This window comes from Sarcophilus harrisii, chromosome 2 (genome assembly GCF_902635505.1).
Source record: "Sarcophilus harrisii chromosome 2, mSarHar1.11, whole genome shotgun sequence".
In the NCBI taxonomy this organism is placed as follows: Eukaryota; Metazoa; Chordata; class Mammalia; order Dasyuromorphia; family Dasyuridae; genus Sarcophilus; species Sarcophilus harrisii.
In genome coordinates, this window is record NC_045427.1 from 87,098,460 (window position 1) to 87,116,216 (window position 17,757).

The window sequence follows — 17,757 nt, forward strand, 5'->3', positions numbered from 1 at the left end:
CTGCAAGAAGCATCATCTTGATAGGATTATTAATATTATAGTTAATCCTACAGATTTAATATAGGCTACATCCATAGTGAATTCTATTTTTTTATGCAAAATCTCTAAAAAAGATTTCTAAAATATTATATGGTATTGCCTAAGTTATTAAATGATATACAAAGAAATATTTTTGTAAAATTCTGTTTCATAATAAATAAGGGATATCTAATTTTGAAATAAACCTTTTTTAATGAAAATTTTGAGGCAATGATATCACTCAGATTAGTTTAAAATACCAACATTTGCAATGTGCCAGTAGTAGAGTGATTACTGATGATGATATTTTGTTATCATGTATAGAACAGCATGTTTTCATCCAAGAATTTTAGAATGCTTTATTTCATAGGTGCTTGTTAGCAAGTGTTGTGATTTTCAATTTATAAAACTATGGCCTGAAGAAGTTAAATGACTTCCAAAAGTTTCATGCTTACTCAAAAGTACACCTTAATGATGACAATTATAATTTATTTTTATTTTGTATTTTAAGATTTACAAAGTGCTTTTCTTAACAACACTGTGAAACAGGCAGTGGAAATAAATTTTATCCAATTTACCAGCATGAGGAAATTTTGACTCAGAGACGTTAAGCAATTTGTCCCAAGTCACAAACTTGCTAAATGGGAAGCTAGGATCAATCCCAGATTTTTTGACTCCAAAACCAGAGTACAATCTACTATATCATACTGTCAATTACATACACACACACACACTCAGATATGTGTATATATATATGCACATTTTTATGGATTGTATATATGCACATATACTACACATAGGTACAGGTAATCGTAACTTTTAAAATAACACTAAAATTCCTTGGAGCTTCTTAAACTCACGGATTCTCAGTAAGAAAGGAGCTTGGAGACCAACTATTTTAGCTCACATCCGAGCAGAAATCTCCTCTTCAACAGCTACCTACCTCACCCTAAAGAACTCTAGTAGGGTCTTCCAAAATAGGGCATTCACTCCACTTTGGGTCAGCTCTGTCTATATTACAATGACTCAAATTCTTCTTTACAATTTTTACCCATTCATCCTACTTTGTTACTTTGGGGCTAAGCAAAACTAATCTAATTGATCTTCTATATGACAATCTCTAATTGCATAAAGACAGCCTTTTCTACCCAGGGCTAAACAATTCCAATTTCTTTTTTTTTCCTGAGGTAATTGGGGTTAAGGGACTTGCCCAGGTCACACAGATAGGAAATATTAAGTGTCTGAGGCTGGATTTGAATTCAGGTCCTCCTGATTTCAGGGCTGGTGCTCTATCCCGTGTGCTGCATGATTCTAATTTCTGCAAGCAATCTTCAAATGTTATGATTTCAAGTTGTCTTACCATCATAGATATCATTCTGAATATCGTTCTTCTATGAATGTCATCTATTGCTAAATTAGTATTTTTAGAAGGAAGATGTAAAATGCTGAATAATAGAATACATCCATGAGGGCCTATCATGTACCCCCCCCTCAACTATATTCACTGTTATCTGGTTCCTCTATAGAATACAAGCTGTTGTTTTCTGTAGAATAATCTCTTCAATGAAGTTCTACATGTGATGATATGTCTACCTAACCAACAAAATGTAGGTGAATAATGGGACCAGAGTATAGGGTATTAGAAAAAGCACTGAGCAGAGAATCAGAATGACATGATAAAATAGAAATAATATGTGAATATAGCATAGAACATGTTTTATATGACATGTGCTTTTATGCCATGTGACACATGGTACCATCATCATATATCACCAATGCACAAAGCCACACCTCATCAAGTGTCCCAGTGATACGTGACATACATGGGATAACACACGAGTAACATGTCATTCATACCATGTGAGGACACGTGGTGAAAAGTGGTGTGACATGGCGTTATTGTGTGACATGTGTTGGTACTTGACCTGTGATGGCACAAGATGATGCAATTTGACAGTTTATGATATGTGTCTTGTGATGTCAGGCGATGATGTATGAATATGGCATGTGACATGTGACAAATGCCATGATACAGGGACGTGATAACAAGTGATAGTGTGTTGTGCCATGCATGCACCATAATGTGACAATGGCATATGGCATGGGACATGATAAGGTATCATATAACGGAATATAAAAAAGAATCTGTCAATTCACTATTATGGGGACCATGTTGGTATGGTCATCATACTCATCATCATCACAGGCAGCTGCTACCAGTCTATGACTTAGTAATAAGGAGAAGCATGAGGCACAAAAAAATTAAGCAAAATGAACAAGGTCACATTCCTTTGAATGTGAATGAACAGCAATAAACTGTCTAGGCACACAGTCTAAACCAGGTTGAGTGTAACTGAGAGGCCTCAAACTGATCAGTTAAGGGGATGTCTGTCCTTGAGCATCTGAAAGTGCCTTTCATCTCTTGCATTCATAAGCATTACTTTACATCAGTGATGTTAATCTTGCTATTGTAATGCTGAAGAAACTGAGCAAGACAAGAGATTAGAGAATTCAATAGTTTATTAAATGGAGAGAAATACTGGGACCAACGGATCCATGATTGATCCCAAGGCTACACAAAGAGTCCAGCCCCGAGTATTGGGACAGCAAGCTTTTTTATAGGATAACAAGAATAATGACATACTGGGGGAGGCACCTAGATGGGGATAACCTAATGGTGGGGTAGGTTATTAATATATTCTAATGACATCTAAAATGGGTAAACCTTTATCTTGTCAAACATTAAGAAGGAATGTCTATAACCTAAAGATATTTAAAACCTTTATCTCAAACATTAAGAGGGGAAGGTCATAACCTAAGGCATTATAACTAAATAGGACAATTAGAGAAACTGGGTCATGACATTAAAAAGGGAACTTTGGTACAACACTATGCTCTTAAACTAGTATCCTTTTTCCTTCCTCCCTTTTATAGTCAAACTCTTAAAAAAAGTAAAAAGTTGTTTACACTCACTGCTTTATATTTGTTTTCTTTTTCCCTTATTTCCTATTTCTAGCCAGTTACCAAATCCTGCTGAGACTTCATGTTCCTTAAATCTATCCATTCCTCTCTACTGATAATATCATTACATTTCTTTATCCCCAATTTGGTCCTGGCCATTCATCTCTAGAAATCTACAGCTTCTTGCTACTCTTCTGGCTTGATTTTTATCCCAAACCACTCTGCATTGAACTACTTGTATAATCTTCCTTAAAAATATTTCTTCCCTCCCTACATTTGATGTGGTTAGTGGCAATGCAGAGAGTCATGAGAATCCCCTCTAGTCAACGCAGGTCCAACATGAAAGAATTCATGAACTCGAAAAGTCTGAATGGCAAAAGGGGAGTTTATTGTTGGCACTGAAAACCAGCTTTGCTAGGAATACAGACTTCTTAATGGCAAGGTCCTGTCAGAAAAATAGAGGTTATCACTGAGAAGAGGGTCTCTTCACAGCGGGCAAAAGTTCTGGTAGGCAGCTGTGCAAAGAAGAGAGGCACCTTGACAAAGAATAATTCCTATTTTAGACTTCTGCAAAGATTTGGAGTTCAAAATGGTCATTTTATAAGAAGTCTGGGGGTAGGGCTTCCACTGAGTAAGATTCCTTCAATGTTGTCACTGCTCTCAAGCCTTGATTTCCAGTTGAATGAGATCATTTAAGTTCAAGCTACTAGAAGTGGTCCTGGACTAATTTTCAACTCAATAGAGGGTACAACTACTCAAGAGAGGGTGCAGCTAGTCCCCACCAAGATAACAGAATGAAACCACTTATCTTGATTCTCTGTGGCAGGCCTCTCCCAGAGGAGAGTCTTTTTTCCCATTGCTCGCCAAAAGTCAAGGGCAAGACACAATTTACATCACATTCATCTGTTAAATTCTTTATCTGTCCTTCAAAATCCAATTCCAGTGTCTTTTGCTCTAGAAGGCTATCCTTTACATCTCATATTAGAAGCAAGATGCTTTCAAAATCCACAAAGCACTTTGTTTTACAACTCTCTAGTGTGTTAAAGTAATATTGCTTACTATAGTGATTTATGTTAGCATCATCTTCCTGTTAGAATGTCAGCTCCATGAGGGGTGTATGGGCTGTTCTAAGGAGGATTAACATCGTGATGTGAGGGCCTGCTGACCTTTTTCAGGGCTGTTCCATTCACCTTTGATGTTCATCTAACTCCCAATACTTACCCCTGCTTCCAAGAAGCTGTAGCATGCACAGTGGCCACACTCCTGTAAAATTTTCTGCACACATAGCCTAAACCAGGTTACAGTTGACCAACTTAACCCTTCAGTAAGCTAGTGAGGTATGTGAAGACTTCTGGTGTGCAACAGATAAATGATGAACCAATTTTTTTTTTTTTTATCTAAAACTTCCAGGAAGGAAGAACTTGTAACTTCCTTTTTTTTTTTTTTTTTTAAATTTTTTTATTTAATAGCCTTTTATTTACAGGATATATACATAGGTAACTTTACAGCATTAACAATTGCCAAACCTCTTGTTCCAATTTTTCACCTCTTACCCCCCACCCCCCCTAAATGTCAGGATGACCAGTAGATGTTAAAATATATTAAAATATAACTTAGATACACAATAAGTATACATGACCAAAACATTATTTTGCTGTACAAAAAGAATCAGACTCTGAATTATTGTACAATTAGCTTGTGAAGGAAATCAAAATGCAGGTGTGCATAACTATAGGGATTGGAATTCAATGTAATGGTTTTAGTCATCTCCCAGAGTTCTTTTTCTGGGTATAGCTAGTTCAGTTCATTACTGCTCCATTAGAAATGATTTGGTTGATCTCGTTGCTGAGGATGGCCTGATCCATCAGAACTGGTCATCATCTAGTATTGTTGTAGAGGTATATAATGATCTCCTGGTCCTGCTCATTTCACTCAGCATCAGTTCATGTAAGTCTCTCCAGGCCTTTCTGAAATCATCCTGTTGGTCATTTCTTACAGAACAGTAATATTCCATAATTTTCATATACCACAATTTATTCAGCCATTCTCCAACTGATGGACATCCATTCAGTTTCCAGTTTCTAGCCACTACAAAAAGGGCTGCCACAAACATTCGTGCACATACAGGTCCCTTTCCCTTCTTTATAATCTCTTTGGGATATAATCCCAGTAGTAACACTGCTGGATCAAAGGGTATGCACAGTTTGATAACTTTTGAGCATAGATCCAAACTACTTCTCCAAAATGGTTGGATTGTTCACAACTCCACCAACAATGAATCAATGTCCCAGTTTTCCCACATCCCTCAACAATCATCATTATTTTTTCCTGTCATCTTAGCCAATCTGACAGGTGTGTAGTGGTATCTTAGAGTTGTCTTAATTTGCATTTCTCTGATTAATAATGACTTGGAGCATCTTTTCATATGACTAGAAATAAGAACTTGTAACTTCCTGAGACAGTCCATTCTATTTCTGGATAGTTCTAGATGTTAGAAAATTTTTCTTTATATAAAGCCTAAAGTCACTCCTTGATAACTTCTACTGACCACTAAGGCATAGAATAAGCTTAATCCCTTTTCAACTTTAAAACCCTTTAAATACTTGTAGATAGTCATGTCTTCCTAAGATTTCGTCCAGAGTGGAGAAAAAATCTTTTTCTTTAACTGTGATGGTTTAGGACAATTTATCCTACTTAGAGCTAGAGGATGAAGTGAAGCTAGACCTTTAGAATTCCTTTTCAGTCTTATGCTTTGATTTTATGATCACTAGCACTAATAAGAGATTTTTGGTTGTTGCATGTTACTCTTTTACTAACCTTGAATGTTTCTCCCCTACCCCCCAATCCTATAATTAAATACTCTGGAGTAAAGATAGACTATTCTATTATATATGGCCAATAAGACTAAAAAAACTTCCAATTTTAGTTCACTGACACTCTAATTTTAAATGATGCTCCTAATCCACTGCTCTCCGTGGAATTCCATGTTCTCAATGAAGGTTCAGATGGAAAATCAGCTGATTAAAAAAAATTCTTAGGCTCAGTGAAATATATGTGTATGAAGAAGAGCTAGAGGCCACAGTCATAAATGCTGTTCACCCCACTCAAAAAGCCTTTTCCATAGACAAATATGGATTCCTAGGAAGAAAATTTTGAGCACATTAATAGGATACATTTAGAGATTCTCATCACATTAAGATTATATTATTGATAGAGATATGAATACTAAGACTGTGTGATGGACTACAACTTTGAATTTACAACTTCCAATTGATGTTTTGAACCTTTTCTACTCAGAATTACAAAAACTAAACTACTCTTTGACAGCCTCTTATCTAAGCAGTGCATATCACATGCTGGATTTGTCTTTGTTTTTGTGTTGTTTTTCTTTTTTAAAGATTAAAGAGACACTATTGTTAAGGGAGGTGGGGAGGAACTTATGGAAAATTCAAAGCCTGTGCATAGCTTAAAGGTAAAATTTATGGGACATAATGAACAGCTGCTCTCATTGGAACACGTTCACTAACTCTACAAAGGCAACATTTTTATTTACCAACTCCATCATACCATGATAGAAAATGCCTTTAGATTTTTCTATCAAAAAACTTTGGCAGTAGAGATATTTATGGGATTCAACTATCATATAACAATTAGGTAAAAGTAATGGATCTAGTCATTAAAAGAATACTGGATCTCTCCCCCTTGCTGCCTCCTGATATCAGCTGAAGGCATATGTCTGTAGGATGTGTGTGGGGGGAATGATAAGTAGAAGCACAGACATTCCCCTTCCAATTTGCTTGGCCACCTTCTTTTCTCTCAACCTGATTCTGTGATCCCTACTGCTTTTCTTATATTTTCCTTTCACCTAAAAATAGTAATAGTACATCTGAGATAATGGAAGGGATAGGGGTTTTAAGCAATGGAAGTAGCTATTTTTAATAGAAAAGTTAAAACTACATATGAGATCCAGATGACTCTATATTAGTGAAAACTAGCCTGAGACATCAAACACTGATCAGGCATATATTGTGTTCTAGGCATTGTGCTAATCCTTGCCTTCAAGAAGTTTACGTTTTAAGAAGATGGCAACATACACATATAGTTATATACAAGCCACACAAAGCATTTATGCAGTTATTTTAGGTGAGAAGGCACTAGCTGTCCAGGGAACCAGGATAAGTTTCTCAAAGAGAAGAGTGTTTGAGCTGATTCTTGAAGGAAACTAGGTATTCCAAGAAGGAAAGCATTCCAATCATAGGAGACAGGCAGTTCAAAGATATAGACCAGAAAAGGAGAGGGGGGTGTGTGTGGAACAAATAAACTAAGATGGTTGATCTGTGTAGAATGAAGGAAGGGAAGTAATGTGTGACACTGGACAGGTTTTGAAGAGCTGGATATGCCAAAGAGGGATTTGACTTTGATTCTAGAAAACTGAATGACTGGAGTTAATTGAGTAGGAGGGGGTAAACACAGAAAGATCTGGGTTGGGCTGCTGGACACTGAACTTTCTCAGCTTGGTCCTTTCATACCTCTCCAGTCTTTCCAGCCATTCTCTTCACATATTCCTAGTAAGTCATTTAATCTCTTAGTGCCCAGGCAACTTTGTTAAGACTAAAAGTTGCAGAACTGTTGTACATTGGTAAAATGTGTTTTCTCCTGGACACTCCCTACACTAGTGAAATCATTGATCAGAACTGGAAAAATACTACCTATCCCCCATGTGATCAAAAGTAGGAAAGATTATATTTCTTTCTTTTTCTCTTTGCTGAGGTAATTGGGGTTAAGTGACTTGCCCATGGTCACACACCTAGGAAGTATTAAGTATTAAGTGTCTGAGTTCATACTTGAACTCAGGTCCTCCTGACTTCAGAGCTGGTGCTCTATCCACTGTACCACCTAGCTGCCTTGATTATATTTCTTGAAAAGGCATGAAAAAGAGTGGCAGCTTTTGGATTTCAGTCCTAAATTCTGTCAGCTAACTAGTTGAATGAAGTCACAACCTCTTGGTTCCAGTTTTCTTATCTCTCAAATGATAGAATTCCCTTCTAGCTCTAAAATTCAGCAAAGAATTATGTGCACAGTTTTCCATGTATTAAATCCTACTGGCTTTCTATTACTTCTAGGATCAAATGAAAAATCCTGTTTGGTATTTAAAGTTCTTAATCTGGTTCATTCCTATTTTTTAAGTCTTCTTATACACTACTTCCAACTATTCTTGATTCAGCCATACTAAATTCCATGCTCCATGTCTTTAATTCTCCCCTATCCCCTCAGAATTCCTGCCTTTTCTCAACTCATCTCAAGTGCCATATGAAAGACTAGACTGATTCTCCTAGCTGTCTCAGTCTGCCTTCCCAATCCTATACTAATCTGAATATTCTTATTCAAATACAAGATTTCTCCCTGGCTAGAAGGGAATTTCCTCGAGACAAGAGACAGTTTCACTTTTGTCTCTGAACCGCCAAGTGCCTCGCGTGTCCCTTACAAATGTTGATTGACCACTTGCTGAAATTCTTCCCTTTAATGAGTAGCTCAGGCAAAAGTGACCTTTCTTCATCATTCATCTTTCTGTTTGATATTTCTTATGTTCTTTTCTCATTTTAGTTTATGTTTATTTGTACACTGTATTTAGAATGTGAAGGAAGGGAAATGATTCAGGGCTATTAAAACGTCCTTTCACATCTTTTTTTCATTCATTTGAAAACGTGCCTTGCCAAAAGAGAGGGCTCTAGGTTTCATCTGATCAATGGTACCAATTCGTGCCACCTGGGAAGAGGCGCTTGGCTCCTCACCGTTTTACTACTGTGGTTTCCTGGGCTGGGCAGCTGGGTGCCTAGTAGTAATAAGAACCATAATAACGCTTCCTAATTATGCGCCGCTTTTTACCAGAACTCGGACTTCCTGCCGATGAGTAGGAAAGGAGCCCGCGCCAGCCTTTAGTCAGTAGGGCTGCAGCGCCGGGAGGCCTGGAAACACCAGCGAGAGCGGGGCTGCCGAGCCCTTGCAGGGGTCCTGTCGGTTTCCTACGCCGGGGCCCCGCGGGAGGGTAGCAGCGCCTGGAGGGACGCCAGGCCAGGAGGGAACGCGTCGTGGGCATCCTGTCCCCGGACCCTCCCGGCAGAGGAGCCACGCAGGGACTCTTCGGGAGGGAGCGGGGCTGCGGGTGGGCGCAGTCCTTCCAGCCCATGGGGGGTGGGAGCGGCCCGGGAGGCGGCGCCCCTCGGCTCTCTTCGGGCCCTTCCTCCCGGCCGGAGGAGGGAGGTCGCTGTCTGAAAAGGGGCCCTGCCCCCTGGGGGCAGCCGGGTCGGTCTGACGCCCAGGTAGTCGCCGCCCGCGGCTGGGGGACCGGGGACGCCGTCGCTGCTGCTGCTCCCAGTTAACGCTGACATATAGGAGGGATGCACTAGAACACCTTTCCGTGGCCTCCTTTGCTCGGCACAGCCTCGGTGCTGTTCTGTTATCCCCATTTTCAGACGGAGTACGTGATCTGCCTGCCCACGGTCACACAGCCAGTACGTGTTTAATTTAAATCCGCCGGCTGCATGACCCCAGAAAGGTCACGTCGCCTCTGCCTGCCTCAGTTTCCTTAACGGTGAAAGGGGCTTCCCCCGGGGTTGTTGTGAGGCTTAAATGATATAACTACAAAATGCTCAGAACAGTACATGGCATATGGACGCTGTATATACGCTTATTCCCTTGCCTCTTCCTTTCCGCGGTACAGTCAAGGGGGGGGGACTGACATTTCACCCTTCCCCCATCCCTAACCTCTGCTTGACCTCCCACCTCTTCGCCAGCTGATAGACTCCGCCCTCCCACGTGACAATTCTCTCAGGCCACGTGATTCACGGTCCTTTTTCCTTTCCCATTTCTACTTTGCCAGAATACACCTCCCAGCCTCACGTGATTCCGCCTATCAACGTGATTGGCTCCTCCCCTTCCTCGTTGATCGAACCAAGCTGCATCTGCCCGTTGCCCGACTCCAAAATGGCAGCCTCTCACTGCGTGTGCCCGATCTGCCGGACCTCCTCGTTTCCCTTGCCTGCCCAGCCCCTCCCTCCCTCCGTTTCTTCTCCGGCCCTCACCTTAGCGCCTTTCTATTGGTTGGAAATAGTCCCGCCCTTCAAAAGCGGTCCCTGCCATTGGCCGAGGCGCGCTGCTCCTCACAGCAATCCTCCCCCCATTCCCATCTTCGTCCCCCCCCCCGCCCCTCCCCCCCGCCCTCAACCCCGGGAGGTATTTTCCATTCCGGTGGGGGTTGGGGGGGAGGGGAAAAGGCTGAGGAGGAGTGGGGGGCCTTAGGAGAAGGGGAGGTGACCAGGGAAGAGGGGGGCATCCGGTGGAGCCGGGGCCCCCAGGCTCCGTCAGGAGGAAGCGGGAAGGCGCCCTGGCGGTCACTGAAGTCGGGACGGGGCCGGCAGCCGGACAAGCCCGCAGCCTGGCCGCGCCACCCGGACCCGTCCTGCTGGGGCGCAGGTGCCCCTAGAGGAGGCCGTCCCGCGCCCCCGGGGCCCCCGCCGGTGAGTCTCGCGCTTGCTTGCCGCGCGCCACCCGTTGGCCCCGGCCCCGTTGCCTCCCTTCTTTAGCGCTGCTGCCGTCGCTAACGGCCGCCGGCCTCGTCCCTGAGGGGCCGCTGCCGCCGATTGCGTTCTCTTCTCCCCCGCGCGCCGGCGTGTGCCGCCCGCGCTCCTCGCGCGGCCCCAGGGGGCCGGGATGGGCGGCTCCGGGAGCCGAGCACTGGCTTGGGGCTGGCGCGGCGTCCTCACGGGCCGGCTGCTGGATGCGATTACCGAAGGAGCCCGGGCACTGGTAGGAGGTGAGAACGAGGCCGGCCGGGCGCGGCGGGGGAGGGGGTGGGCTCGCCTGCCCCAGAACTGGGGACCCGGGAAGGGCCACGTTGGCGGGGACTCCGGGCGGGCAGCCCCCGAGGTCCGAGTCCGGGTCCGGATTCGGACCGGGCCGGCGGTGGTGATAGAGGTGGAGAAGGGGGGAGGGGGAGGCTGACTCTGCTGGGCCGAGGGCGGGGGTCCAGAGCCGGGCCTTGCCCGTGGCGGGACATAGACTAAGAAAAAGGGATGTTTGACCTGGGTGGCCAAGGATGCGGTAGTGGGGACTCGGTGCTCCGGTCTGAAGGGTCACTTTGGGGGGTGGGGGGAGCGGCTGAATCCCTCGTGTGCCCGGGAAGGGGCTGATTTTAAGAGAGGGCATCTTAGAGACAGTCAAACCGAAAACCTGAGTTGATGCCCCGAACTTTTAAGAGGCGTTTGGTGCCGGGAGGAGGATTTGACATTTGGACACGCTCTCAAACAGAGAAGCTCCTCAGAGAAGCCCTAGACCAGCACTCGTTATTCTTAAATTGTATCTTTTGCCTTTATAAAAACACCAGTTACAAATGGGAACTAATTTCTAATAACTTAACAGTCCACGGGTTCGGTTAAGTTGCTTAGCTGCTTCCTAATTTAACATTTGCACTGTATTAGTTTGTCGATTTCTTTCCTTTGATTTAACTAATCATAATCAGTTTAAATATGCTTAGAATGATAATCATATTTTGCCACTTTAAAGCTATAAGTTTAAACATTATTTTCTAATTGGTTGATTGTAATATTATTAACAACTGAGAGGAAAAAAAAAAAACGGAGAGGAAAATGATAGCCGAGGCCCAGAAAGCATTTTTAAAATCAAGTTGAATATTTTCTAAAAGTAGGGTATCCTAAAGTCAGAAGCTAATAACCTTGCTTTTACATAACATTCATTTAAAAATTTGGCTAGCAGCAGAAAATGCACACAATGGCCTGACAATAATTTCGGAAATTTCACTAAGATTAAAGCAAGCAGGAAAAATCATGAATTGTGCCTTCTTGAACATATGTTCATATAAGAAATAACATACAAAAAGTTAGTGGAATATTATGAAACTTTTTCGAGGAAAAAGTTAAGTTTACATTTTTTTTCTCTATCTGAAAAAATACCTATAAAGGTTTTGGCAGTTGCTTTTTAATGGACATTTATTGTATCTAAAATTTAATAGATTTCTTATGTTTTGATGCATAGAACAGTGGCCTAAAATGACTTGAAAAATAATATATTCATACTTATGTGTTCTACTTTGAAGTTTATTTGAAGCAAAAGTGTATTTCTATATTTTCTCATATCTAAGCTTAGCCAGTTGCCAGGGAAGTTCCTGCTTATAAAGTGCAAACAACTTATTCAAAATATGAAGGCAAATCTGCCAGCATTTATAAGAATACATAAATTTTGTTTTATGTATACGTGTATGCATACAACAAAGTTTTTAAATGTGCAAATACATATATACACACATATGTCTTGTGTGAATGAATAATTTATATTTTGCATTGTGGTTTTTATTGCTACTAAATGCTTTATGTTATCTAATTTATTTTCATAGCATTGTAAAGTAGGTAATTACAAGCATTTTAAAAATAGAATCCTGAATTTCAGAGATAATCAGTTTTGCATTTGAAGAAACTGCAGCTCACAATCTAGTGACTTATCCAAGGTCATAGTGACAAAGCTTGTATTCTAATGCTAGGCCTGCTTTTCCTCTGTGCATGTGTGTATTCATGTATAAAATATATTCCAAAATCAACTATAAAATATTTTTGATTACTTCATGTTCTGAATTGTCACTGTCATTTCATCTGTATTAAAAGAATTATATAGTTCATTTGTAATATTTTTCAAATGAGAATGAACTTGACTACCCTTAAATTGGACAACTTGAAGAGTACTTTTCCTAAGTGCTTCCTCTTTTTGAAGAAAGGAAATCATTTAAGTATCATCTATATCTGTCACTTAAAATTATAATTTTTTTTAAATTGGAAGGACTCTTTAGCTACAAGAAATGATTTCTTTTATTCTTATTTTTAAATTTCATTCTAAACAAAGCTCTTTGACATTCGTTTATGTCTTTAAAGCTCATATGGATTGTTTATGTCATTAAAGTAGATTTTTATCCCTTTTGTCAATGCAATTTAAAGTCCAAAGAGTCGCCTAGAGCAGAGAACTTAAGTGGCCATGTCCAAATCCACACAGTCCATGTGTGTTAGAAGTGGGACTTAAAACATTCAGGTCTTCCTGAGTAGGCTAGCTTTTTTTCCATTTATGATATATTGACCCTCAAAATAAAAAAAGAAAATCTAGCAATTAAAAAAATGGATTTTTAATCATCCTTTAAGAATTGCGATTGATGCAATTCCATGATCAGTTCAGATGAATTAATTCTCACTTTCTTTGCTTGATTTAGATATATGTATAAATCGTCCATTCAACATTTATTCAGCTTATGTCATATTTGGGGGTATTCAGTGCATGCACTTTTAATTACAACATCCTAGATTGGTTTCTTTTTACTTTATTTAATAGAATATAATGTGCTTGTTACATAGTAAGTGAAAGTATGCATGCACATTAAAATCTCATGATTTTCTTTCTATGTGCTTTCAGAATTACTTATTGAGCCAGTGTTTTCCTTCTTATCATCTGTCTTCATGGAAGATCTTTTTGTAGCAGTTTTGTTATAGAATCAAACACTAATTTTGTGGCTTACAATTAAGTCACTTCTCCACGCCATGGCTTACTTACATATGAAATGGGAACAATATTTGTACTTATTGTTGAGATTATTGAGAAGAAAGTACTTGTAAAACCTTTTTTTTTTTTTTTTAAATTATAACTTTTTATTGACAGAAGCCATGCCAAGGTAATTGTTTACAACATTATCCCTTGCACTCACTTCTGTTCTGATTTTTCCCCTTCCTCCCTTCACCCCCTCCCCCAGATGGCAAGCAGTCCTATACATGTTAAATATGCCATAGTATATCCTAATACAATATATGTGTGCAGAATCGAACAGTTCTCTTGTTGCACAGGAAGAATTGGATTCAGAAGTACTTGTAAAACCTTAAAGCACTATATAAATTCATTCATTTAGCAAAACTGATTAAGACCTAGTGTATGCTAGGCCCTGTGCTTAATGCTGGAGATAAAAAGACAAATCAGTTTGTTGAAGCTCCTGCTCTTAGGAAGTTTACATTCTTTTGAGGAAGGGAGAAGAAAGGAGAGAAGAAAATTAGGTGTATATTCAAAATAATCACAAAGTTATTAGTTTGGATGATTGGGGGGTGAGATTAGGGTGAGACTCACTAAACAGTATGGGACTGGGACCTGGAGTAGGTGATGCTTAAGCTAAACCTTAAAGGAAATGAGGGATTTTAAGTGTCTGGGGTGCCCAGGGATACATACCAAACTAGGGTCAGATCATTTGCAAAGGCAGAGGTGGGAGATGGAATGTCCTATATGGGGAACACGTCTGGAATGTAGACTTCCTAAAAGGGATTAATGTGCAGTAAGCCTAGGAAGGTAAGCTAGAGCTGATTGTGAAGGACTTAAAGTGCCAAATGAGGAATTTGTATTTAGAGCCACTTGAGCTCCTTGAGTAGAGAGAGGACTGATGTGGTAAGACTCCAGGAATATCATTTTTGGCTTCTATGAGTAAAATAGCAGACCGGAGGTAGGGGGACCAATTAAGAGACATATAGTAGTCCAAGCAAGACCCTGGAATAATTAGCATTGTGAATAAACATGAGGCAAGAGAGGCTGCTAAACTAACTAGGCTTAGCAACTATGGGGAGTGAGAGAGACTAAATACTTGGTGGAGCCTCCATGGTTGTGGACCTGGGTGACCAAAGGATATGTAACGGTTAAAATAGGAAAACATTCTAATAAAAGAAAAGTTGTAAGATCAGGAAGTCTTTTTAATTAAACTCAGTTGCAGAAATTAGGAATATCCAAATTTTAATGCTGGCTGCATTATTTTTTTAATGTTGACCATTTGAAAATCACTAAACTTTGTCCCCTGTTGAGCTGAAATTATTCTGATTTTACTGATAAAATATTAGGTTTTAATTAGGCTATGTGAAATGCTATTCCAGTTTTTACAAATGTAATTCTTGTATTCATTTGTACCAAAGTTATATGACAATGTCATGGCCATAAGTCACCAGTGGCTTATGATGATGGTGACAGTTTGAGTTTGCCTCTGATTAATGACATCTTTCTTAAAGAAGCCTTGGTTTCTTTTTTCTCCCGTAAGTCTGTGACTCTTTAATGTTTTTACTATTGCCATTCCTTAGTTCATTGCACTCTTATTTTAGCCCTTCCACTCATATTGCATTCTTGGATTCTTATCTCCACATATAACTTATCATCTTTTTTCTCTTATACCTGAAACCTTTTTTTTTTTTTAATTTAATAGCCTTTTATTTACAGATTATATGCATGGGTAACTTTACAGCATTAACAATTGCCAAACCTCTTGTTCCAATTTTTCACCTCTTACCCCCCACCCCCTCCCCCAGATGGCAGGATAACCAGTAGATGTTAAATATATTAAAATATAAATTAGATATACAATAAGTACACATGACCAAACCATTATTTTGCTGTACAAAAAGAATCAGACTCTGAAATATTGTACAATTAGCTTGTGAAGGAAATCAAAAATGCAGGTGGGCATAAATATAGGGATTGGGAATTCAATGTAATGGTTTTTAGTCATCACCCAGAGTTCTTTCTCTGGGCGTAGCTGATTCAGTTCATTACTGCTCCATTGGAAATGATTTGGTTGATCTCGTTGCTGAGGATGGACAGGTCCGTCAGAAATGGTCATCATATAGTAAGTATTGTTGTTGAAGTACATAATGATCTCCTGGTCCTGCTCATTTCACTCAGCATCAGTTTGTGTAAGTCTCTCCAGGCCTTTCTGAAATCATCCTGTTGGTCATTTCTTAGAGAACAATAATATTCCATAATATTCATATACCACAATTTATTCAGCCATTCTCCAACTGATGGACATCCACTCAGTTTCCAGTTTCTAGCCACTACAAAGAGGGCTGCCACAAACATTCGTGCACATACAGGTCCCTTTCCCTTCTTTATGATCTCTTTGGGACATAAGCCCAGTAGTAACACTGCTGGATCAAATATACCTGAAACCTTAATATTAATGTGATGAAATGAGATAAAGAATGCACAATGCTGTGTGAATCTTAAAGTACCACATGAATGTGAACTATTACAATGATGGAATTTCCGTTCCTAGTTTTAACTAGTTCTTTGTGGCATACATGGCAGCAACTTCCTTGGGTTCATTTGATGTGTGCTATGTCCTTGAATGCACTTTTTTTTTTTTCCAATTTTAATACTTCTGTTATGCCTATTTTATGGGTGAAACACTTAGAAAAAGATGAAAAAATCAATAATACAGTTTTATATGTGTTTCTGGGCTCAGGAAACCATTATGTTTATAATGTTGATGAACTAGCAAGGGAATAGCTGTTAGGTCTTGAGTGACACCAGAAAAACTAAGCATTACTCATGGATTCCTTTCTTGGGCATAAGCAGGAGAGTAAGACAAAGAAAGAAAAGAATGGGGAGGGGGGAAGAGAGGAAGGAAGGGAAGAGATAGACAAAAAGATTAGCTACATAGGAAGCAGAATTGTTCCATCCACAGTACAATAGTATAGATGGCCTCCCCGATGAAAAATAAACCATTCTTCTCCCAACTTTCTAGATTATCTCCCTGTCTAACTATTCCTTTGTGCTTGGCCACCTATTACTAGTTTTTAATTTGTCATTCTCTTTTCTTGGACCTCTTTTCTCGTCTTGGGTTTTTTGCCTTCTTGCTTTTCTCATCATGATTCCCATATCTATGTATCTAGTCTTGGTCTCTTTCTTGAGTTTCAGTCTTTCTTGGTTAAATTCAATAGACATTATTTAGCACATAGTTTGTGCAAAGAGCCATGCTAGATTCTGTCATGCTAGAACACAACCAAAACGGTCCCTTTCTTCAAAGAATTTACATTCAGTGGCACTTAAACACAGATATATCATATCTAATTAGTTGCCTAGTCTTATTGATTCTGTCTTTCACAACTTCTGTCACTTTAGTCCTCACTTTCTTTCATCTCCATCCTGTGCCCTGTGTAATTTGTCTAAAATAATTTTCAGAAACATTTGTTTGAACATGTTACTAACCTGCTTAGGGATCTTCCATGACTTCCTGGGACTTCTAAGATAAAATATCTTTTAGAATTCTAATTTCCTTTAAGGAAATTAGTCTTATGTCATGAAGAAATTGTTCTTAATCACCCTTGTTGTTAGTGGATCTCTCCTTCAGAATATCTTTCATTTATTAGTTGATAATGTATTCCTCAGTATAAAGCAAGCTGCTTGAAATTAGGAAATTTTAACAATTTGTGCTTATAATCCAGCTTTAGATATATAAGGTATTTAAGTTCTTTAATTAAACTGAAAAGTAATGAACTCATCCTACAATTCAAATGTTAAGTTAAAGTTACAATTTTATCATGGTTTACATAGTTTCAGGACATTAGCCCAAGGCATTTTGCTGAGGAAAGGGGAGATTGAGGCTCTTTCTTTAAGGAGCCCTAGCATATTAAGTGTATGACATTAAAGTTGGAGGTTTTAGAAGCTTGTTAAATGTGGATTTCAGAAGTCATCAGTAATACCACATTACATTGAATATATATATGTATATATATAGTTCATTTTCCCACTCAATTGGCTCATTCTTCCCTTTGGTATATATCCAATTCCATAGTATAATGAATTGTTTTATAACCAGCTTGTATTGTATGGTTTATCATAAAAATAAACAGCAGAATAACTTATCTTTTAGATAATTTGTCAGCCATTCATTAGATCATAGATTCATGGATCCATGGATGGAAT

General features: G+C 39.6%; 1 protein-coding gene across 5 annotated transcripts in view; it reads left to right on the top strand.

Annotated features, from left to right (window-relative positions):
• The first annotated feature begins 9,871 nt into the window (after window positions 1-9,871).
• SOCS5 (suppressor of cytokine signaling 5) overlaps window positions 9,872-17,757 on the top strand; it is a 77,272-nt gene continuing 69,386 nt past the window's right edge. For 3 of the 5 annotated variants that reach the window (XM_031950431.1, XM_031950432.1, XM_031950433.1), the window contains exon 1: window positions 9,872-10,496. The gene's annotated coding sequence lies outside the window, so the exon portion shown is untranslated. Of the gene's footprint in view, window positions 10,793-17,757 lie in introns of all 5 variants that reach the window. The other 2 variants (XM_031950429.1, XM_031950430.1) reach the window with 1 other exon arrangement.